Source organism: Anomaloglossus baeobatrachus, unplaced genomic scaffold (assembly GCF_048569485.1).
Source record: "Anomaloglossus baeobatrachus isolate aAnoBae1 unplaced genomic scaffold, aAnoBae1.hap1 Scaffold_2638, whole genome shotgun sequence".
NCBI lineage: Eukaryota > Metazoa > Chordata > Amphibia > Anura > Aromobatidae > Anomaloglossus > Anomaloglossus baeobatrachus.
The window spans coordinates 60,122-85,172 of record NW_027442170.1 but is presented as its reverse complement, the minus strand read 5'-3'; the positions used below and the strand labels follow the sequence as shown (position 1 = coordinate 85,172).

At 47.5% G+C, this 25,051-nt stretch overlaps 1 pseudogene; it reads right to left on the bottom strand.

The window, feature by feature from the left end:
* Positions 1–10,435: 10,435 nt before the first annotated feature.
* On the bottom strand, positions 10,436–10,642 carry LOC142264308 (U2 spliceosomal RNA; annotated as a pseudogene).
* Positions 10,643–25,051: the final 14,409 nt, after the last annotated feature.

Genomic DNA, 25,051 nt, shown 5'->3' with positions numbered 1-25,051 from the left:
GGTATAAGATGACGCCATTATTAGCGTCACCATACCGCTACTCTGCCTTCTAAAACGGTCTCTGCTCAAAACCAAACATGATGCATTGCAGGCGGAGCGCGATGAGTTGCAGCAAGAAACAGTAGTGGGTGTGGGTGATAACACACAGCCCAGCCTCGTCTCATCACAACGTGCAGTGGAGGACTATGACGAGGAGGAGGATGAAGACATGGAGCAAATCTCCGGCCAAATTGAGGATATGACATGCACACCAGTCATATCCTCGGTTCAGCGTGGCTGGCCAGAGGACAGGGTAGATGAGGAGGAGGAGGAGGAGGAGGAGGAGGACAGCATGTTCAGTCAACGTGTTGGTCAGGCTACTGAAGTCCTGGCTGTTAAGAGTCTGGCGCACATGGCTGACTTTATGGTAAGCTGCCTGTCTCGTGACCCTCGCGTTAAGAACATCTTGGCCGACAATCATTACTGGTTGGTAACACTGTTAGACCCACGCTACAAGGAGAACTTTATGTCTCTTATTCCCGAGGCGGAGAGGTCAACCAAAATGCAGCAGTTCCGGAAGGCCATAGTCACGGAAGTAGGCAAAGCATTCCCCTCACAAAACGCTAGCGGCATAGGTCAGGAATCAGTGGACAACCAAGGCGTACAGCCGAGAGAGGCACAAGTCCAATCCGCCAGAGGTAGGGGAACAGTCTTTAAGATGTGGGACAGTTTTCTCAGCCCCTCACGTACCACAGCCCCTGAGGTGCGGGGTAGTGCCACAAGAAATCCTAAGTTTGCCCAGATGCTCAAGGAGTACCTTGCAGATCGAACAACTGTACTCCGACATTCCTCTGTGCCTTACAATTATTGGGTATCCAAGGTGGACACGTGGCATGAATTGGCTCTCTACGCCTTGGAAGTCCTGGCCTGCCCTGCCGCTAGCGTTTTGTCAGAGCATGTTTTTAGTGCCGCAGGTGGAATCATTACAGATAAACGCACCCGCCTGTCAACTGAAAATGCTGACAGGCTGACTCTGATCAAGATGAACAAGGGTTGGATTGGGCCAGACTTCACCACACCACCAGCAAATGAGAGCGGAATTTAAAGTTTGTAACGGGAATTTGCCATGTACCTCCAGTCACCCATGGGTACACACTTCTGGACTTTGGATAATCGCTGGACTGCTCCTCCTTCTCCTCATGCGCCACCATGATGACCGTTACAAGAGTTAGGCCTTTGTTTCAGGTATACCCCCAGTGGTAAATTTTTTCGCCCATTCTTTGCAGAATGGACATTACAACGACAGGAGACCCGCTCCTTTGCAATGGGAACAATGTTTTGAGGCCCTCATGCACGTCTCTATGCAGGGACAACGTGGAGCCTCCCAATTTTTGGCTGCCCTGCCAAAGGGCTATACTATAATACACCCACTTCCTGACAATGGACACTTAATGTTTTGAGGCCCTCATGCACGTCTCTATCCAGGGACAACGTGGAGCCTCCCAATTTTTGGCTGCCCTGCCAAAGGGCTATACTACAAAAGACCCACTTCCTGACAATGGACACTTAATGTTTTGAGGCCCTCATGCACGTCTCTATCCAGGGACAACGTGGAGCCTCCCAATTTTTGGCTGCCCTGCCTAAGGGCTATACTATAATACACCCACTTCCTGACAATGGACACTTAATGTTTTGAGGCCCTCATGCACGTCTCTATCCAGGGACAACGTGGAGCCTCCCAATTTTTGGCTGCCCTGCCAAAGGGCTATACTACAAAAGACCCACTTCCTGACAATGGACACTTAATGTTTTGAGGCCCTCATGCACGTCTCTATCCAGGGACAACGTGGAGCCTCCCAATTTTTGGCTGCCCTGCCTAAGGGCTATACTATAATACACCCACTTCCTGACAATGGACACTTAATGTTTTGAGGCCCTCATGCACGTCTCTATCCAGGGACAACGTGGAGCCTCCCAATTTTTGGCTGCCCTGCCAAAGGGCTATACTATAATACACCCACTTCCTGACAATGGACACTTAATGTTTTGAGGCCCTCATGCACGTCTCTATCCAGGGACAACGTGGAGCCTCCCAATTTTTGGCTGCCCTGCCAAAGGGCTATACTACAAAAGACCCACTTCCTTCCAATGGGCACTTCAGGTTTACAGGCCCTCATGCACGTCTCTATCCAGGGACAACGTGGAGCCTCCCAATTTTTGGCTGCCCTGCCTAAGGGCTATACTATAATACACCCACTTCCTGACAATGGACACTTAATGTTTTGAGGCCCTCATGCATGTCTCTATCCAGGGACAACGTGGAGCCTCCCAATTTTTGGCTGCCCTGCCAAAGGGCTATACTACAAAAGACCCACTTCCTTCCAATGGGCACTTCAGGTTTACAGGCCCTCATGCACGTCTCTATCCAGGGACAACGTGGAGCCTCCCAATTTTTGGCTGCCCTGCCAAAGGGCTATACTACAAAAGACCCACTTCCTTCCAATGGGCACTTCAGGTTTACAGGCCCTCATGCACGTCTCTATCCAGGGACAACGTGGAGCCTCCCAATTTTTGGCTGCCCTGCCTAAGGGCTATACTATAATACACCCACTTCCTGACACTGGACACTTAATGTTTTGAGGCCCTCATGCACGTCTCTATCCAGGGACAACGTGGAGCCTCCCAATTTTTGGCTGCCCTGCCTAAGGGCTATACTACAATAGACCCACTTCCTTACAATGGGCACTTCAGGTTTACAGGCCATCATGCACGTCTGTATGCAGGGGCATTGGTGAACCTCACAATTTTGGACTGCCCTGGCAAAGGAAAATACTACAAAGACTCAGTTCCTCAAAATGGGCACATTAGACTCAGAGGCCTTTATGCACGTCTCTTCTCAGGGACATCGGAGTGCCACACAATGTTTTACGTAAAATCTTTCATGTATTGATCTCAAAAAGTAACATACATTAGCTCTATCTCACTATTGGGTATGTGCCCTTAACATTTCCGCTATGAAAAATCATTTTGGTGTCATTTTGGAAGGTTTTCTGGTGAGTCCGTAAAAATGGCGTAAAACGTGGACAAAATTATTCACAGCTGTGACTTTTGAGTGATAAATGCTTCAAGGGGTCTTCCCCATGCTGTTGCCATGTCATTTGAGCACTCTTCGGAGACTTTTGTGCCATTTTTAGGGTTTCTACATGCTGCCGGTGGTCATTTCACAAAAATACTCGGGTCTCCCATAGGATAACATTGGGCTCGGTGCTCGGGCCGAGTACACGAGTATCTTGGGAGGCTCGGCCCGAGCTTCGAGCACCCGAGCTTTTTAGTACTCGCTCATCACTACTAATAAACCTAAAAAATAAAAATAAATTGAATAAAAATCATGAATGTTGTGTTATAACAGGAAATTCGGTGTAAGAATGAATATCCGGGATGAGAGTTCAGCGAATGAGTTATAGAAATTGTTACAAAAAGGAGTGTGTACGGTTTATGCGTAAATTTTCAGAATGCGTACATGAAAATTATATGTATGTGAGAATGTCCCCCATGCTTTGTAAAAAGTTATTTATGAAAATGTAAATAAAATATATAAAAATGCCTAATTATTTATAATTTATGAGAAAGATATATATGTATGGAAGAATGTTATAAGGTGTCCAAGAACCATAAAGAAAAAGGGTGCATATATAATGTTAGAGGTCTAGAGTTCCACCAGGCTATATCACCCCTAAAGAAATAGAAAGAAGACCTTACTACCTGTGTACCCCAAAAAAAGCTATATTTCTTAGCCAGGATTATGGTGGAGATATGCACAAGTGAAATAAGAATATAAAGTAATACAATAAGATTATAAAACCAATATGTGTGCATTCATGCACCACCCGGTACGCTACCCTTGCCAAATTGTTCACTCTAGATCCCCACACGATCCATGAAGCCGTTCCCCCGGTCACACCGCCTGCTGCCGGTTCCCACTCATCCCTGGGGGAGTTAGGCGAGTGGTATCGAGAGCTACATGTCGGCACTGATGATACCCCCATACACCACAAGGAAGGGGTATACCGGGTGGTACAGGAGTATGAGCGGGTTTTTAGCAAGCACCCTCTAGATTTTGGGCAGATTAAAGGGGTTCAACACCACATCCCTACCGGTACACACTCCCCTATTAAAGAGAGATACAGGCCTATTCCCCCTGCGCACTACCAATGCGCCAAAGACATGTTGAGGAACATGAAGGAGGCAGAGGTTATTAGGGACAGCTGTAGTCCCTGGGCCGCTCCGTTGGTGCTGGTTAAGAAGAAGGATGGCACCATGCGGATGTGTGTGGATTACCGGAAGATTAACCAGATAACGCATAAGGATGCTTACCCTCTGCCCCGCATCAAAGAGTCCCTGGCCTCGCTGAGAACCGCTAACTACTTCTCCACCCTTGACCTCACCAGCGGGTACTGGCAGGTGGCCGTGGCACCGGAAGACCGAGAGAAGACTGCCTATGGGACCGTTTTGCTGTACTTGGATGATGTGATTGTGTACTCACAGACGTATGAAGCCCACCTGGAGCACCTAGCCGAGGTGTTCGCGTCCCTTGCCAAGTATGGGATGAAGTTGAAGCCCTCAAAGTGTCATCTGCTGAAACCCAGAGTGCAGTACCTAGGACATGTGGTTGGTGCGGAAGGTGTCGCCCCCAACCCCGAGAAGATCACCGCCATCCAAGACTGGCCGAGACCGACCACAGTGAGGGAAGTGAGGCAGTTTCTGGGCCTGGTGGGATATTACCGTCGCTTCATTAAGGGGTACACAAAGATGGCTGCCCCCATGCAAGACCTCCTCGTAGGACAGACCAAGGGTGGTAGATCCCTAGTAGCCCCATTGGTGTGGGAAGAAAAGCATGAGGAATCCTTCCGCCAGCTGAGAACAGCCCTGACCGGAGAGGAAATCCTAGCGTACCCTGACTACAGCCGCCCATTCATCCTCTACACCGACGCCAGCAATGTGGGCTTGGGGGCTGTTCTATCCCAGGTCCAAGACAGAAGGGAAAAGGTAATAGCTTATGCTAGCCGAAAACTCCGACCGACTGAGAGGAACCCTGAGAACTACATCTCCTTCAAGCTTGAGCTCTTGGCACTGGTGTGGGCTATCACCGAGCGTTTCCGCCATTACCTGGCAGCAGCCAAGTTCACCGCGTACACAGACAATAACCTGCTGACCCATCTAGATACGGCCAAGCTGGGCGCGTTGGAGCAGCGGTGGGTGACCAGGTTAGCCAACTACGATTTCACCATCAAGTACCGGGCCGGCCGTACCAACGTCAATGCCAATGCACTCTCCCGGATGCCCCACCTGTCGGAAGAGGGGCCAGAGGATGATGACCTCGAAGAGATCGAGTTGCCTGCATTTCACCGGCCATTCACTGAGAAGGTGCACGTCTACCAACAACGGGTGAACCTGGATCCGCTGCCCCGACAGGACTGGCAGGAAGCTCAGGACCAGGCACCTGCTGTCCGCCTGGTCAAGACTCTAGTGGAACAGGGTTCTGCTGGGATAGACCCTGCTGCCCCTGCCGAAGCCCAACGTCTGTGGCAAGAACGGACCCGGCTATACCTACACCAGGGGAAGTTGTATCGCGAGCTGATTAATCCAAAGACTCACGAGAAGATCCGCCAGCTGGTGATTCCCCAGGCTAAAGTGCCCACCGTCCTGCAAGCATACCATGATGGTGCAGTGCACTTCGGGTGGAAGAAGCTAGAGATGTTGTTAAGAGAGCGGTTCTATTGGAGTGGAATGCGGGAATCTGTGGAGGCCTGGTGCCGAGAATGTGGCCCTTGCGCATTGAGAAGGAAGGACGAGGCCAGCCAGAAGGCACCCCTACACCCGATCATTACACACCAACCGCTGGAGCTGGTTGCCCTTGACCATGTAAAGCTCACCCCCAGCCGAAGTGGGTACACCTACGCTCTGACCATCGTAGACCACTACTCGAGGTTCCTGGTGGTTGTCCCAGTTAAGGACTTAACCGGCCGCACCGCTGCTAAGGCTTTCCAGGCTTATTTCTGTTGACCGCATTGGTACCCGGAGAGGGTGCTTACCGACCAGGGTCCGGCCTTTGAAGCAGAGGTATTCCAGGAATTCTGCCAGTTGTACGGCTGCAAGAAAATCCGGACCACGCCTTACCACGCCCAAACCAATGGCATTTGTGAAAAGATGAACCACTTGGTCCTGGGCCTCCTCAAGACGTTACCACTGGAAGAGCGGAACCTGTGGCTGGAGAAGCTACCTGACCTGGTCGATATGTACAACAACATCCCTTCCAGCTCTACGAAATGCACTCCAGCATACCTGATGAGAGCTCGTCCCGGCCGGCTACCAGTGGATCTGGAAATGGGCTTGGAAGCTTCAGAAGCACTCCTGTCGACAGCTGAATGGGACACTCGGCGGAGGACACAGTACCGACAGGTCCAGGAGTATGTTGAAAAGAACTTGTGCCGGAGTCGGGGACAACAGGAGCAGTGCTTCAACAAGAAGGCGCCTGCCGGTTCCTTCCAACCTGGGGATGTAGTGCTGAAGCGGAAAAGAAGGGCCCACAAGCTGGATGATCAATGGGAAAAAACCCCGTATGTAGTCCAGCCCACAGGATGGGAGAATGGGAAGGCCTACCAGATCAGCCGTGACCAGGGGGGGACTTTGGCCACGGTTTCCCGAGACCACCTGAAGAAGTGCCCACCAGCATTGAGAGTAGCGGATGAGGCTCCAGTTCCCAGTCCAGTGGAGAAGGAAAAAGAGGTAATCCACACCATGATGGGTGATTTTCCAGCAGACTGGCCTACACAGAACGGTGCGGTGATCCTTCCAGTGATACTGTTCCCACAACCCGTGGATGAAGAAATGATGGAAACGGTTAACCGCGAGCCAGTGCCCAGGGATGTACCTGTACCCAGCTCCCCTACGCCTCCGCCTGCCCCACATGATAGCAGGGAGGAGGAACTGACTGTTCCCTCTGCCCCACTGCCTGTCACCACTGACACCGGACCCCGAAGGTCCACTCGCTCCAACCTAGGTAGACCCCCACTTAGGTACAGGGAAACTACTCTTTAAAAGGGGGGGGCTTTATGTGTTGAGTGTACCAGTTTGAAAGTTTTAAATGATAAGTAAAGATGATCAACCTCTATAAATCACTTGTAAGGCTACATCTGGAATATGGGAACCAGTTTTGGGCTCCACATTTTAAAAAGGACATTCAGAAGTTAGAGTCAGTTCAAAGGTGGGCAACTAGACTACTACAAGGAATGGAAGGCCTCCCATATGATGACAAGTTGAAAAAGTTATTAAGTGATTATTGGCTGCAATGGGGCTTTCTGGCTGGTGCCAGCCTCTCTTCTTAGCACACAGGAACCACAATCCCTACACCATGCTTCAATGGATTCTCTCATCCCAGCCCAGTAAAACTACATATTTTACACAGTCATAAGCAGCCCATGGGCATTCACCTGCATTCAAACCAATAACAGCTCATAGACCAGACAATCCATCTACCACTGGACCAAAGACAGGAAGTTAAATCCACTGCCTGCGGTAACCAACTTAATCCTATAGGCTACTCACACAACAAACCCAACAGAAAGGAAAAAAACATGGCTTCGATTATCCATCCAATGAAAACGCATAACCATTGTGAGCCATTGGACAATGCAATTGGACACATGGTGACATGGTGCACGGCCCAATGAATCAAGTCTTTACTTCATATTCACGGTTTAAGCCCTTGGGTTCTAATGTGCCCAGAGTACATATCCAGAAAGATTCTCTTTCTTTGAGCTAAACACAAGTCAACAATACATTGTAAGCAGATTCTATTACCAGTCCCACACCATTTTGTGACGCATAATCACACAGTGATCCAATTAAGATTCCAAGTCATCGAACATGTCCAAGCCATACGTAGAGGAGGCAATAGAATTAGGAAGCTCAAAGACAGGGAATCTTTCTGGATATATACTCTGGGCACATTGGAACCCAAAGGCTTAAACCATGAATATGAAGTACAGACTTGATTCATTGGGCCATGCATGGACATAATGGACATAATTCTAATAGGCAGGACAGGTAATAAGGAGCACAAGGGATATGCTAAAATGTGTTGTGTGACAAGACAGACACAGGAAAGGAGATGATAACAGGTGTAGGGACCAACAAGGTGAGACAAGGGGTATCAGGATAGGGTCAAGTAGGTATGAATGTAGTAATGGGGCAGGCATAGAGAATTGTATGCGAATGTGAATTACAATAAGTCACTAAGGAAAGGAATATGTGAGTGTGTGCCTAATGTAAACTAATATTGTACTGGCAAAATTATAGATGGAAAGGGAGAAGGGGAGAGGGGAGAGAGGAGGCTGTAATTGACTACAAGGGTATGAGTTATGAGTGATCATAGGGATAGTGCTACATAAGTGGAAATACCTATGGAGGACCGGATGTGTAAGCGCATACCTTATACAAACCTATAGAGTGCTGATGGGTGAGAGTGTGATGTTAGATATAAGACATCCTATAGTGAATAGTGAGCCGTAATCAAGTGCAACAGGGATATTTCACGTGACTATGGGAACCTGGAAGGTAAAGAAAGGGGAGAAAAAACTGTTAGACAAGGTAATCAGACAAACATGACAAATAAAAAACAAGGAAGAATGGAACTCCATACATACTGGAGCCATATATAGTGTGAACACGAAAAAGAACCGGGCGTTAGAAAAAATGTGCACGGCCCAATGAATCAAGTCGGTTCTTCATATTCATGGTTTAAGCCCTTGGGTTCCAACGTGCCCAGAGTATATATCCAGAAAGATTCCCTTTCTTTGAGCTTCCTAATTCTATCGCCTCCTCTGCGTATGGCTGGGACATGTTCGATGACTTGGAATCTTAATTGGGCCACTGTGCGATTATGCGTCACAAAATGGTGTGGGACTGGTAATAGAATCTGCTTACAACGTATTGTTGACTTGTGCTTAGCACAAAGAAAGGGAATCTTTCTGGATATGTACTCTGGACACATTAGAACCCAAGGGCTTAAACCGTGAATATGAAGTACAGACTTGATTCATTGGGCCGTGCACCATGTCACCATGTGTGCAATTGCATTGTCCAATGGCTCACAATGGTTATGCGTTTTCATTGGATGGATAATCGAAGCCATGTTTTTTTCCTTTCTCTTGGGTTTGTTGTGTGAGTAGACTATAGGATTAAGTTAGTTACCGCAGGCAGTGGATTTAGCTTCCTGTCTTTGGTCCAGTGGTAGATTGATTGTTTGGTCTATGAGCTGTTATGGGTTTTAATCCAGGTGAATGCCCATGGGCTGCTTATAACTGTGTGAAATATGTAGTTTTACTGGGCTGGGATGAGAGAATCCATCGAAGCATGGTGTAGGGATTGTGGTTCCTGTGTGCTAAGAAGAAAGGCTGGCACCAGCCAGAAAGCCCCATTACAGCCAATAATCAACCGCTAGCCGCTGGAACTCGTTGCTCTAGATCATGTCAAACTCACACCAAGCAGGAATAGATACATTAGCCCACCATCCCACCCAAAGAGCAACTTCTGCTGCGCAGCTGGCTTTCTAGGCAGCAGCGCTATCGTGATGTCAGCGGGGGACATTGTGACAAGCCAGTGTTCCGTCACTTCATGTTGTGCACTGTTCAAACGGAAAATACATCAACAGGCAGACTACAGAAAAGCTTACTAACAAAGGTTAGAGAGGGGCTTTCTCAGAGGGCTTTTTACAGTTTGTCTATTCCCAATTAGCCGTTTAAGTATGCTTAATGAAAGTACTAATTCTTTCATAGGCCGCCCATTCTTAGTATTTGACGTTCCTTATATTGCGGTATCAGGCTTCGCAGCAGGTTGCAAAACATTCATCACCCATGACTGTCCCCAATTGGGCTCAGAAGCTAAATGTCTATCATGACCTCTCTTTTTGAAAGTCCAAGAGCAAGCAAACTCTTCCTCCAGGAGAGGGAGCCAACAGATCACTAAAGACATCATCATTGCTCAAAGAAAACACCGAAAAACAATGGAAGCTTTAATTGGAGTGGAATCTGATAGACAGCACCTGATGCCAAGTCTGCATCTTCTAACACCTGCAGTCACTGCAGCAGCTGAATCCAATGTGTCCAAAAGGGATCTATTCTATTCAATTGCAAATGATCTAGATAAGACTGAGAATAAGATACTGCACGGGACATAGCAGAGTTGGTCAAGTTGAGTGGAGATGAGTTTGCTATTTGGCACAGCTTTTGCATCAATAAAGCAAGTAAAAGGTGTGAAAGATAAAAAAAAGGGTGAAAGTGTGAAAAGTGAATTGGCCAAATTGAGGTGCATATAAAGTTTTTGCTTTCTTTCAATTCACTAATGGGGCTCATTTGAATCAGGTGAATTGAGTTCTGCTTTTGGAAACTGGGTTAAGAAGGGGTGCACCGGTCCTGGAGGTACTGCAATACCAGGTCAATGCGTGGAGTGGACAGAGCAAGATTTTTTCCATCTCCTTGTTCTAAAAATCCATTTAATATATGGTCCCCAGAGAGGGGACGTATCAGATATTAAACTGATAAGAACAGATTTAATTTTTTTTTTTTTCTGTTTATCAGTAGGACTTCAAAATAACAAAGGTGATCGCCTCCCGTTGCCTGGGAACCGTCCAGGCACAAGAGGGCTATGTGTCACCAGAAGGCGCACACACTTCCTCAAGGCCGGCAGACGTGCAATCCCAGGCACCTTCCAGTACCGACCAAGGTAGCGTCCTCCGAAACTACACTTGATCTTAGCCAAAAGGCTGAGAAGCTATAACCCGAATTGGTTACGGCCTTGAGTGGCACCCTGGCCTATACCGGACACATCTTAGGGAGAGGGAGACAAACCCACGCCTACAGAAGACATTTTGTCACCCAAGCCAACCCTTGAAAAGGCTGTTTTGCAGAGCAAAAACAAGAAGAATGATGCTTTTTGCAGCCGCCGCCCACTGCAATTAATCTGAATAACTCCTCCTCCTCCAAGCACCTCCCCTCCCCCTTGCAGTCTTTCCAATTCATGATACAAAAAGACGGACGGACAGGACAGGACAGGACAGGCTGCCTGACTTTCCGTCACTGCCACCCTTTGCCATCCTTGCCCGTAGAAAGCCCTTTCATCATCCCCAAACCCTAATCTTTTCCCTTCCCTTCCCAGCTGCGTCTCACTCCCTTTCATTAGGAAGTGAGCGCAGCCTTTTCTCCGTTCTGCACATGCGCGACGTTAAACACAAATGCGCAGGCGTGCGTTCCATTAGCCTCACTGCATTCCACTCCCATACAGGAAGTGGGCGCAGCTATTACTACGGTCGCACATAAAAGAACCCACGGCCACCACTGCACACAGCTGACTCCACCACAGGACACCCACTTCTACACCAACGCAGGTAAGACAGGATCGGCACCTCTATGCTCCCGTTACAATCAGGCTCAGTCACCATGTGATAACGCTCTCAACTCTTTAGTTGCAGGCTCCCCTTGCTTCACCTCCACTGGCTGTGCTGCCATTTCCTCTCCCACCTGGAAGGTATACTTTATTCCACTATTTTCCTGTTTCTCTCTTCCCCCTTTTCCCATAACCTACTTTTATCTGCATTTGTGGGGTATCTATATGCTATTTACATCATAGTTTTATTCATTAATATGGAAGGGAAGAGTGCCCATGAGAGTGTTGAACTGCGGAGAGCAAGAGATTAAGCTGCTCCGATTTGCCACCATTGATAAGCTGTTCTCAGTAGATACACATGCTATCCAAACAGCAGCATCCACCATTGCTTCAGCCCACCCATTCAGTGACAGCTCACCAAGTCAGCCAGAGGAGTGGTGTAAGGAATTACACGTAGGCACTGACTCCACACCTTCACATCACAAGAAGGGGGTCTACAGGCTAGTGCAAGAATACGAGCAAGTCTTCAGCAAACATCCGCTAGACTTTTGAAGAATAAAAGGGGTCAAACACTACATCCCCACAAGTGCACACCCACCCATCAAAGAGAGATATAAGCCAAAACTACCTGCACATTACCAGTGTACCAAGGACATGTTGAGCAACATGAAGGAGGCTGGGGTTATCCGTGACAGTTGTAGCCTCTGGGCAGCTCCGTTGGTCCTGTTAAAGAAGAAGGACAGCACCACTCCCCTGTATTGAGGAATAGCTAGCTGCATTGAGAACTGCAAATTATTTTTCTACCCTTGATCTCACTAGTCGCTATTGGCAAGTGTCCGTTGCTGAGGCAGACCGGGAGAAGACCGCCTTTGCCACCCCGATGGGTCTCTGCGAGTTCAAAAGCATGCCCTTCGAGCTGTGCAATTTGCCAGGAACCTTCCAGAGGCTGATGGAATGCTGCTTGGGACACCGAAACTTTGAAACGGTACTGCTATACCTTTATGATGTTATTGTTTATTCTAAAGCAAACAAGATTTTAGGGTGTATAAAAAGGGAGATTAGATCCGGTGATCCCAACGTATTGTTAACCCTCTATAAATCACTTGTAAGGCCACATCTGGAATATGGGGTAAAGTCCTGAGCAGGTTGATAACCATTGGTTTGAGCATGGTAGGGTGTAGTGCGCATCTTCCTGCATCGGTAAAAGCTGCAGAAGTCCTTGAAGATTTCCGCTTCAAAGGCAGTGCCTTGATCTGTGAGGACTCTCTCTGAGTAGCCATGAGGTCTGCATAAGTGTGCTTGGAAGACCTTCGCTGCAGTATGGGCCATTAGATCTTTGACTTGTACCACAACCATAAATCTCGAGTAGTTGTCTACCATCGTAAGTGCATACGTGAGCTCGCCTCGATATTCTGCAACAAAACTCCCTTTTTCGATTTCAGTTTCAGCAAACACTCCTCTTCCTGTAGAAAATATTTATCATTACCTAAGACAGTCATTCTAATGCATGACAATATTAAGGCAATTTAGTTAAAACTTGTTTTAACTCACCTTTAAGGGGATTGATGTATTTCATGGTCAATCCAGGTTTGTCAGTGATGGCACTGACATAATGTATGGCGTCTTTTTCGGGCGTTATCCTTTGCCTTTTCATTGTGAAAATCCAGTTGCCTATATCAAAGCAAATTCTACTACTTGTAAAGTATGCAGAAAATGAAATGTAGAACATATAACATCAACTGCTTAGGAACGCATCATAGGTTAGTACTTAAAAGGATATTGTCATGTTCTAGTCATAATGCAAGCTGGACATTTTTCATGTTACCCTGTAATCGCCGGCCTGTTCTAATGCTCACAAGCCAAGATATAGGCTCAGCTGCTAAGGCTTCCCTCTGCCTTCTGAATGAAACTTGAATATGTCTGGCTCACTGTGTATATAGCAGGTGCTCAGAAAAAATAAGAGTCAATTCAATAGAAATAGCTCTGGCACACTATAGTGATCAATAACGTAAGAAAAGAACTCTTGGAATGCTGAAAATTCTTTATTTGTGCAAAAGGATAATTCATCCAACGTTTCGACCTTGTTTTTAGGTCTTTATCAAGGATAAAGTTATCTAAGATCATAAAGGGTTACAAAACCATATAAACACGTAATTAGTACATAGTACAACATAACAGTACAATATATTGCTACTTGAGAGTACAATGGGTCAAATAACCATGATGCACATACAAAAAATTTTTCCAAAGCCATAGTGAAAACATTTGTACTGAGGAAAGAAAATTTCCACATGACCTATCTGGAGAAACATTCTGGATCAAACAACCAAAAATAGTCAAGCAGGTAAATACACACCTATATGGATAACAGGATGATATGTGTTCAATTGTATAGCGTCATTGCCATTAAGGTACAAATGGAAAACTTGCAATCCTATATAGTGAAGGAAATGAACACATATCATATCAAAGAACACAGGAACATGGGTGTGAGAAAAACCTCAATGTTTATACTTTGTTCTTTATAATGGTGTGAACATGTATATGTCTCAGTACCTTATGCACTTGAGAATTCTAGTGAGTAGATGATGAAAGCCTATTTCAGAACTGGAATCGGTAAATAATTGTAGGTGGAATCTAAATGAAAAGATGGTACAAGTGTTATCATGACACGTGGGCTATAACACAATGGACCGTGTGACAAAGAAGAAAGGAGAGAAAGAAGAGGAAGAAAATGCAACTACCTGTAACATTACGTGATAGTCACTGGTAAGTATCACTTGACAATTCAAGTGAAAAAGGATTCCTTTATTAAAGGGTTCTCAGTCGCCTCAGGATCATGAAATACTAGGGTAAATGATATGAGAATGGGTAAGAAGCACCACTAAAGGAAATATGAGATGCAGGACATATATCTATAAACCCCTGAACTACATGATAGAAATAAAAAGAAGAAAAAAGAAAAAAAAGAAGAAAGAAGAAGAACACATAGAATGCGGAAAGAGAATGGGTACAACTACCTGAGTTACTGCAGGGAGGCCCCTGGTTGGTATTGTGAGGGTTAGTGGAATTCCTTCACTGAAGGGTTCTCAGTTGCCTCAGGTTCGTGAAAAATGCTATAGACAAATAATGCCCGGAGAAAAGGGGTTCATATACAGCGAATAATGGTAATACAAGGTACATGTGTCACATGTAATAGTATATATATATATATTGTACTAAGATCTACACCAGAAATAGAAAGTAGTCCCTCTGCCTTCTGTCTAGGTGCCCTGAGTTATGTCCTGTAAACTGTCACAGCGACCCAGACACACATGTGTAGTAGGGGAATATCCCTGCTGAGATGCCAGTGCTAGAGCACACGTTTGCTGTGGAGTTGAACGCTATGTGAGCAGTTCTTACCTTCAATGAGCAGAAGTCTCTTTTTTCAGATTTCAATATCTCTGTGGGTATCTGGCAGAAATATGGAATACTCTTTACTGCTAAGACCCTGTACACCACTCCCACTAAAGGGGGCTTTACACGCTGCGACATCGCTAATGCGGAGTCGTTGGGGTCACGGAATTTGTGACGCACATCCGGCCGCATTAGCGATGTTGCTGCGTGTGACACCGATGAGCGATTTTGCATCGTTGCAAAAACGTGCAAAATCGCTCATCGGTGACATGGGTCTCCATTCTCGATTATCGTTACTGCAGCAGTAACGATATAGTTCGTCGCTCCTGCGGCAGCACACATTGCTCCGTGTGACACCGCAGAAACGAGGAACCTCTCCTTACCTGCCTCAAAGCCGCTATGAGGAAGGAAGGAGGTGGGCGGGATGTTCCGGCCACTCATCTCCGCCCCTCCACTGCTATTGGGCGGTCGCTCAGTGACGTTGCTGTGACGCCGCACGAACCGCCCCCTTAGAAAGGAGGCGGTTCGCCGGTCACAGCGACGTCGCCGGGCAGGTAAGTATGTGTGACTGGTTCTGTTCGGTGTTGTGCAGCATGGGCAGCAATTTGCCCGTGTCGCGCAACAGATGGGGGCGGGTACCCACACTAGCGATATCAGGACCGATATCGCAGTGTGTAAAGTAGCCTTTAGTCACATGACCAAGACTGTATCTGTGTCCCTACAACACACTTGAGACAAATGTGTGTGTGAGCCTGCATTGTGGGGTATATATAATATATTATAGAGCTGGGAAGGATCATTCTAAGCAGTGAGCTGTTCCAGTATTTGTAGGAAAATACCCAGTAGAAGCCTCAAACACAGCACCAATACCTCCCATCAGTATCCCACCACAGTGCCATGTAACCCATGCCCTACACTCCCATCTACACCAATACTATACAGGCACAAACTAGTATATCTGACTAAAAACCCCCAAAATATGAAGAACGGCCTATAGTTGAGTGTGGATATAAAATCTATGTGAGCAGAGCTAGAATAGAAATCACTGATCGCATTGAAGTCATTCTGACCATAAATCACCATGATATCAAGGTGAGGAGTTGTGTGTTACTGCTGGGAGGAAAGGGTTAACAGTGGAATATTAAGGTGCATTTCTGTGTGCAGTGTTACTAGTCAATGTACAAATTGTCTCTCCAGTAAAGGAGACAAACTCTAGCACAGCGCCACCTATTGGAAGTAGCGATCCTAAAAGTCACAAGTGGATTTTCAACAATCCATTGCAATATGACTCAGGATATATAAGCCAGATCAGAATCCCAATTTGCAGACACGGTGTTTCGGGGTGCTTGCCCCTCGTCAGTGCAAAGTATGGGGGTGTCAATGTAGTCATTGTAACAATTCAGTATGAGCTGCTCTTGGTGCCGGGGGAGGGAGATGCTCTCCTGAGCAAGATAGATGGGGAATGAACATGATATCTATATAGTGTAAGGCAGGGGGTCTCAAACTCGGCTGGGTGTATGGGCCGCACAGAGGAAAAAAATAATGTGGGGGGCTGCATTCTTTGCAGGACAAAGTGACATTTTTATTGGTACCATATATATATTTTTTTTTCACACACCTTTGGATGACTGATTTTCAACATTTTTCACTTGTTTATTATAACAAATGTGCACATTCTTTGGTTAAATCTAAAAAAAAAAAATTGATGTTAAAAAAAAGTTATGCCTTATTTTGTTTTTTTTACAGTTTATCCCTTTCTTTTAACTAATAGTGTTACAATTATGACGCTAGCGTTTTGTGAAGGGAATGCTTTGCCTACTTCCGTGACTATGGCCTTCCAGAACTGCTGCATTTTGGCTGACCTCTCCGCCTCGGGAATAAGAGACATAAAGTTCTCCTTGTAGCGTGGGTCTAACAGTGTTACCAACCAGTAATGATTGTCGGCCAAGATGTTCTTAACGCGAGGGTCACGAGACAGGCAGCTTACCATAAAGTCATCCATGTGCGCCAGACTCTTAACAGCCATCACTTCAATATCCAGACCAACACGATGACTGAACATGCTGTCCTCCTCCTTCTCCTCCTCCTCCTCCTCATCTACCCTGTCCTCTGGCCAGCCACGCTGAACTGAGCATATGACTGGTATGCATGTCATATCCTCAATTTGGTCGGAGAGTTGCTCCATGTCTTCATCTTCCTCCTCGTCATAGTCCTCCACTGCACGTTGTGATGAGACGAGGCTGGGCTGTGTGTTATCACCCACACCCACTACTGTTTCTTGCTCCAACTCATCGTGTTCCGCCTGCAATGCATCATGTTTGGTTTTGAGCAGAGACCGTTTTAGAAGGCAGAGAAGCGGTATGGTGACGCTAATAATGGCGTCATCGCCGCTCACCATCTTGGTGGAGTCCTCAAAGTTTTGGAGGATGGTACATAGGTCGGACATCCATCTCCACTCCTCAGGTGTTATGTGTGGAGTTTGACCCATTTCCCGATGGCTTAGGTGATGCAGGTACTCAACAACTGCCCTCTTCTGCTCACATATCCTGATCAACATGTGCAGAGTTGAATTCCAATGCGTGGGGACATCACACACCAGTCTGTGAGCCGGAAGATGCAAATGACGCTGAAAGCCGGCAAGGCCGGCTGAAGCAGTAGGTGACTTTCGAAAATGTGCAGACAGGCGGCGAACTTTTACCAGCAGATCAGACAGCTCTGGGTATGAGTTTAGAAACCGCTGAACCACGAGGTTGAGCACATGGGCCACGCATGGAACATGTGTCAGCTGGCCTCGCCTCAAAGCCGCCACCAGGTTCCGGCCATTGTCACACACAACCTTTCCTGGCTTTAGGTTCAGAGGTGTGAGCCAGTGATCTGCATGCTGTTTTAGAGCTGTCCACACCTCTTCTGCATTGTGGGGTTTGTCACCTATGCAGATTAGCTGCAGCACAGCCTGTTGCCGCTTCGCCGAGGCAGTGCTGCAGTGCTTCCAGCTTGGGACTGGTGTGGAGGGTAAAGTGGATGAGGATGCGCAGGAGGAGGAGGAGGCTGAAGAGCATGACATTCCGGAGCTGTAGAGTGTGGGTGAAACCCTGACTGAGGTAGGGCCTGCAAACCTTGGTGTGGGAAGGACTTGTTCCGTTCCTCGCTCAAACTGGGTCCCAGCTGGGCTGGGCTGGGTCCCTACCCGGCTGGGTAGGGCGTTGTGGGGGGTTTGTCTATCTCCGTTTGAGGTGAGTTTGTTTAAGTTAGCCTTTTCTTTGGCGTTTTTTGGAGCCCTGCGGGTTGGGGAGTTGGTATCGCCCAGTAAGGCGTTCCCCGGGGGCTTGGATTGGGGTGACATTATGTCAGTGGAAAACGGAGTTGAATTTTGGATTAGGAAATCGAAAACTGATCAGAGAGGTGTGGGTAGACTAGTCCGTTTAGGGATGGTTGTGGCATCTGATATGTGCCCGTTCAAGTGTCTCGGGAATTTTCAACAGATCCGTCCGAAGGTGGATGGCCCCTTATTACATATATCTTTTTATCGAGATACCAATTTGTGAGTGTTTTTAGGGCATGTTTGAAGTCGTTGGGGTTAGATCCGAAGTCTTTCGGATTGGGGCAGCGACGGAGGCCTCTATATGCGGCCTACCGGAGGAGACAGTTAAGCAGATTGGTAGGTGGAAGTCGCAGCGCTTTAAGTCGTATGTACGTCCCCAGGTGGTTGTTGGCAATTGAGGGGAAAAGGGGGGGGTATTAGGGTATTAGGGTAGCAATGGGGGGGGTGAGAGTGTGTGTTTTTTGTCAATTTGGTTTGGTGAGGCAATAAAATGGTGTCGTCTGTACATTTTGTATTGCAGAAGCACCCCCCCTTCCTTCCCTGGTCTGGATCCTTGGCCACTCTTATGTGTATTGGGGAGCCCGACGAGCGGACGCGAGATGGAACTGGAGACAGCTAGGTTTTGAGAAGGACCTGGCTCTCGTGCGATGGCTCGGTGTTCGGGGGTTAGGGTGCAGGAGGTGCATAGATACGCCCGGTTGGACAGACCTCCTGACATCTTAGTGTTGCATGCCGGGGGGAATGATTTGGGTGGGCGTCCTTTTCGAATCTTGATAAAGGACATCAAACATGATTTGTTACGGTTATGGGCGTCGTTTCCAGGTCTAACGATAGTCTGGTCAGAGATAGTAGCGAGAAAGAGTTGGCAGAAAGCGCGGTCAGTTGACAGGTTGAACAAGGCGCGGGCGAAGGTTAATAGGGCGATCTCGAAGTTTGTTAGTCGGAACGGGGGTATAGCAATACGGCATGTTGAGTTGGAAAGGACGGAAGAGGAATTTTGGTTGGCTGACGGGGTACACCTTAATGCGGTGGGAACTGACTTATGGGCTCTTGGCTTGCAGGGAGGTATTGAGAGGGCCCTTTGCTTGCGGGGGTCTCAGGCACTTGAAGGGTTTCAAGGTGCCTTCGTTGTGGTGTTGTTTATTGGTGGGTCCTTGAAGTTGGTTTAAAATTGGTTCGGGGATTCATCCGGGTATGGATCCCCTCATTGGCAGAATTGATGGTCCCCTGGTGATTTTGGGGGGGAACCCCGACGGGGTATGTCGGGGCCCCTGGGGGTGTGGTTGGGGTTGACGGAGGATTAACCCTTATAATTTGGTGCTCCTGAGCCAGTGTGGGTAACGGCTGGGAGCAAGTTGAGGTTTTTTATTGCTCGGTTATGGGAATCACCAGGGTTTTGGTAGCTTCAAGGACCTTACCACATTGCAAATTTAATTGGTTATGTATTCTTGTTAATAAAATGGCTGCTATGGCCAAAATTATCCAAAGATAAATTTGTGTCTGTGTAATTACTTTTAAATAAGAAATGGGAATGGAGGTGTGGGGTATGAAAGGAAGACCGGAGTCAACAATTCCAGGGTCAAGCATGTTTATTTGCGTAAGCTTCGTTCCAGGGTAGAAAGGGTAAGAGTTCCTTTCAGAATTCGAAGTGGTCAGACTGTACGGACCACCAAGAACTGCAGGAGAGCTTGAACATCTTCCCATGGATTTGCGACATCCTCCCTCATCAGTTACGTAGGTAAGCAGGTTCTCAGCATTGCAGCCCATTTGTTGTCTTAAGTTAGTTAAGCGGGGTTAACTAACCTGTCAGTTCAGCCTCAGGTCTAAAGCAGAGGCCTGGACTCCACTCCTTACTCCTCACTCCACAACTCTCCTTAAAAACAACTGACTCCTTTTTCCTGCCCCGGGGTCTCCAGACCCCTAGGTGGGCGTTTCCTTCCGTCTGGTCCTGCCCACTGGTGTGCCTGTCTTTCCCTAGGGGAGGTGACTAGGGTTTTCTGGTTGGCTTTGTGTGACTTAGGTGAGGGAAGTTGTTATGCGGGGGCCTATGTGTGACTATCTGCAGTGTCAGGGCGTCACATATGTATGTGTGTATGTCTGCTAAAGGAATCCGCACCGTCATATTTACAAACACAAAATTTTGCAGACACCTCATGTGACTCAGGGAACGTTGTAGACTATGTTTTAACAGGAATATTTAACCTTTACAGTTACTCTCCAAAAAACCTGCCTCCATTAAACTGAATGGAGGTGGGAGCTGCAAGTTATTAATAGCAGCTGTGATTGGTTGCTATAGGAACAAAGGACATTCATAGTATAAGAAGCTTATGTGTGAGATAATATGATGTCAGTGGGGAGACAGATAGAGAGAGACAGACACAGACTGAGAGACAAACAGACAGAGACAGATAGGCATAGACAGACAGGGAAAGAGACAGAGACAAACAGACAGAGGCAGACAGGGAAAGAGACAGACAGAGATAGACAGGGAAAAAAGGCAGACAGACAGAGACAGAGAAAGAGACAGAGGCAGATAGGGAAACAGACAAAGACAAACATACAGAGACAGGCAGGAGAAAAGGCAGACCGACAGGGAAACAGACAGACAGGGGAAGAGACAGACAGAGAGAGACAGACAGATAGAGACAGACAAAGAAATACAGAGATAGACAGGGAAAGAGACAAACGGGGAATGAGTCAGACAGAGAGAGACAAAGAGAGACAGGCAGAGAGAGACAGGGAAAGAGACAGACAGGGGAAGAGACAGACAGAGACAGACAAAGAAATACAGAGACAGACAGGGGAAGAGACAGACAGGGGAAGAGACAGACAGGGGAAGAGACAGACAGACAGGGAAAGAGACAGACCTGGAAAAGAGACAGACCTGGAAAAGAGACAGACAGACATAGAAACAGACAGCCACAAAGAGAGAAAGACAGACAGACACAGAGAGACAGACAGAGATAGAGAGACAGAGAGACATGGATAGAGATAGAGACACACAGAGACAGACAGATGACAGAGACTGGGAGAGAGACAGACAGAAGCATAAATCCCTAACTAAAACTTAACATTTAATGATAGTTTTAAAAGGTAAAAAAACACAAATCATGTAAATAGCATGACTCTCTTCTGTGCATAGAGTCAAAATTTTGTGTTTGTAAATATGACGGTGCGGATTCCTTTAGCAGACATACACACATACATATGTGACGCCCTGACACTGCAGGTAGTCACACATAGGCCCCCGCATAACAACTTCCCTCACCTAAGTCACACAAAGCCAACCAGAAAACCCTAGTCACCTCCCCCAGGGAAAGACAGGCACACCAGTGGGCAGGACCAGACGGAAGGAAACGCCCACCTAAGGGTCTGGAGACCCCGGGGCAGGGAAAAGGAGTCAGTTGTTTTTAAGGAGAGTTGTGGAGTGAGGAGTAAGGAGTGGAGTCCAGGCCTCTGCTTTAGACCTGAGGCTGAACTGACAGGTTAGTTAACCCCGCTTAACTAACTTAAGACAACAAATGGGCTGCAATGCTGAGAACCTGCTTACCTACGTAACTGATGAGGGAGGATGTCGCACATCCATGGGAAGATGTTCAAGCTCTCCTGCAGTTCTTGGTGGTCCGTACAGTCCGACCACTTCGAATTCTGAAAGGCACTCTTACCCTTTCTACCCTGGAACGAAGCTTACGCAAATAAACATGCTTGACCCTGGAATTGTTGACTCCGGTCTTCCTTTCATACCCCACACCTCCATTCCCATTTCTTATTTAAAAGTAATTACACAGACACAAATTTATCTTTGGATAATTTTGGCCATAGCAGCCATTTTATTAACAAGAATACATAACCAATAAAATTTGCAATGTGGTAAGGTCCTTGAAGCTACCAAAACCCTGGTGATTCCCATAACCGAGCAATAAAAAACCTCAACTTGCTCCCAGCTGTTACCCACACTGACTCAGTAGCACCAAATGGTTAGGGTTAATCCTCCGTCAACCCCAACCACACCCCCAGGGGCCCCGACATACCCCGTCGGGGTTCCCCCCCAAAATCACTAGGGGACCATCAATTCTGCCAATGAGGGGATCCATACCCGGATGAATCCCCGAACCAATTTTAAACCAACTTCAAGGACCCACCAATAAACAACACCACAACGAAGGCACCTTGAAACCCTTCAAGTGCCTGAGACCCCCCGCAAGCAAAGGGCCCTCTCAATACCTCCCTGCAAGCCAAGAGCCCATAAGTCAGTTCCCACCGCATTAAGGTGTACCCCGTCAGCCAACCAAAATTCCTCTTCCGTCCTTTCCAACTCAACATGCCGTATTGCTATACCCCCGTTCCGACTAACAAACTTCGAGATCGCCCTATTAACCTTCGCCCGCGCCTTGTTCAACCTGTCAACTGACCGCGCTTTCTGCCAACTCTTTCTCGCTACTATCTCCGACCAGACTATCGTTAGACCTGGAAACGACACCCATAACCGTAACAAATCATGTTTGATGTCCGTTATCAAGATTCGAAAAGGACGCCCACCCAAATCATTCCCCCCGGCATGCAACACTAAGATGTCAGGAGGTCTGTCCAACCGGGCGTATCTATGCACCTCCTGCAACACCCTGTTCCACCCTAACCCCCGAACTTCGAGCCATCGCACGAGAGCCAGGTCCTTCTCAAAACCTAGCTGTCTCCCGTTCCATCTCGCGTCCGCTCGTCGGGCTCCCCAATACACATAAGAGTGGCCAAGGATCCAGACCAGGGAAGGAAGGGGGGGTGCTTCTGCAATACAAAATGTACAGACGACACCATTTTATTGCCTCACCAAACCAAATTGACAAAAAACACACACTCTCACCCCCCCCATTGCTACCCTAATACCCCCCCCTTTTCCTCTCAATTGCCAACAACCACCTGGGGACGTACATACGACTTAAAGCGCTGCGACTTCCACCTACCAATCTGCTTAACTGTCTCCTCCGGTAGGCCGCATATAGAGGCCTCCTTCGCTGCCCCAATCCGAAAGACTTCGGATCTAACCCCAACGACTTCAAACATGCCCTAAAAACACTCACAAATTGGTATCTCGATAAAAAGGACCCATCCTCGTGACATAATAAGGGGCCATCCACCTTCGGACGGATCTGTTGAAAATTCCTGAGACACTTGAACGGGCACATATCAGCAATGCGTGGGGACATCACACACCAGTCTGTGAGCCGGAAGATGCAAATGACGCTGAAAGCCGGCAAGGCCGGCTGAAGCAGTAGGTGACTTTCGAAAATGTGCAGACAGGCGGCGAACTTTTACCAGCAGATCAGACAGCTCTGGGTATGAGTTTAGAAACCGCTGAACCACGAGGTTGAGCACATGGGCCACGCATGGAACATGTGTCAGCTGGCCTCGCCTCAAAGCCGCCACCAGGTTCCGGCCATTGTCACACACAACCTTTCCTGGCTTTAGGTTCAGAGGTGTGAGCCAGTGATCTGCATGCTGTTTTAGAGCTGTCCACACCTCTTCTGCATTGTGGGGTTTGTCACCTATGCAGATTAGCTGCAGCACAGCCTGTTGCCGCTTCGCCGAGGCAGTGCTGCAGTGCTTCCAGCTTGGGACTGGTGTGGAGGGTAAAGTACTGATGGGGTGGGTGTCTGTGTGGCCCAATTTTTGGAAAAAAGGGAGACTCCGCTTGGAGTAACCCTTGCTTGCTGTGTTTTTAAAAGAAGCCAAGATGAACAGAGCTGGGATCAGGAAAGACTTTGCTACCTACCCCGGTGTCATCCTGGGGACGGTTAATTATGGCGTATTTTTGAATTTGCTTGATGCAAATCAAAACATCCTGTTTGCAACTAGGGCCCAAGTGCTGCCACTGATGGGGTGGGTGTCTGTGTGGCCCAATTTTTGGAAAAAAGGGAGACTCCGCTTGGAGTAACCCTTGCTTGCTGTGTTTTTAAAATAAGCCAAGATGAACAGAGCTGGGATCAGGAAAGACTTTGCTACCTACCCCGGTGTCATCCTGGGGACGGTTAAGAATAGCGTATTTTTGAATGTGCTTGATGCAAATGTAGCTGTGAAGTGTACAACTGGGGCACAACTGCTGCCACTGAAGGGGTGGGTGTGTGTGGGGCCCAATTTTTGGAAAAAAGGGAGACTCCTCTTGGAGTCACCTTGCGGTGTTTTACATGATTTTAGAATGGCGTGCCATGCCTATATCTGTGTGTCCTCCTCTTTTTCCTTGTCCAGCTGTTTTGTTTTCGCATGAGTATATGTCCTTGTCACTTTCCCATGTGTTTGTGTTGTGTTGTGAGTTGTTTGTCACCTTTTGGACACCTTTGAGGGTGTTTTCTAGGTGTTTTACTGTGTTTGTGATTGCCTGCCATTGTTTCCTATTGGCTCGAGTTCGGTTCGTCGAACGTTCGACGAGCCGAACTCGAACGGGAGCTCCGTTCGGCGAACCGACCTCGAGCCGAACCTGGACCGGTTCGCTCATCTCTACTCCTGGACATACCTACCCCGGTGTCATCCTGGGGACGGTTAAGAATAGCGTATTTTTGAATGTGCTTGATGCAAATGTAGCTGTGAAGTGTACAACTGGGGCACAACTGCTGCCACTGAAGGGGTGGGTGTGTGTGGGGCCCAATTTTTGGAAAAAAGGGAGACTCCGCTTGGAGTAACCCTTGCTTGCTGTGTTTTTAAAAGAAGCCAAGATGAACAGAGCTGGGATCAGGAAAGACTTTGCTACCTACCCCGGTGTCATCCTGGGGACGGTTAATTATGGCGTATTTTTGAATGTGCTTGATGCAAATCAAAACATCCTGTTTGCAACTAGGGCCCAAGTGCTGCCACTGATGGGGTGGGTGTCTGTGTGGCCCAATTTTTGGAAAAAAGGGAGACTCCGCTTGGAGTAACCCTTGC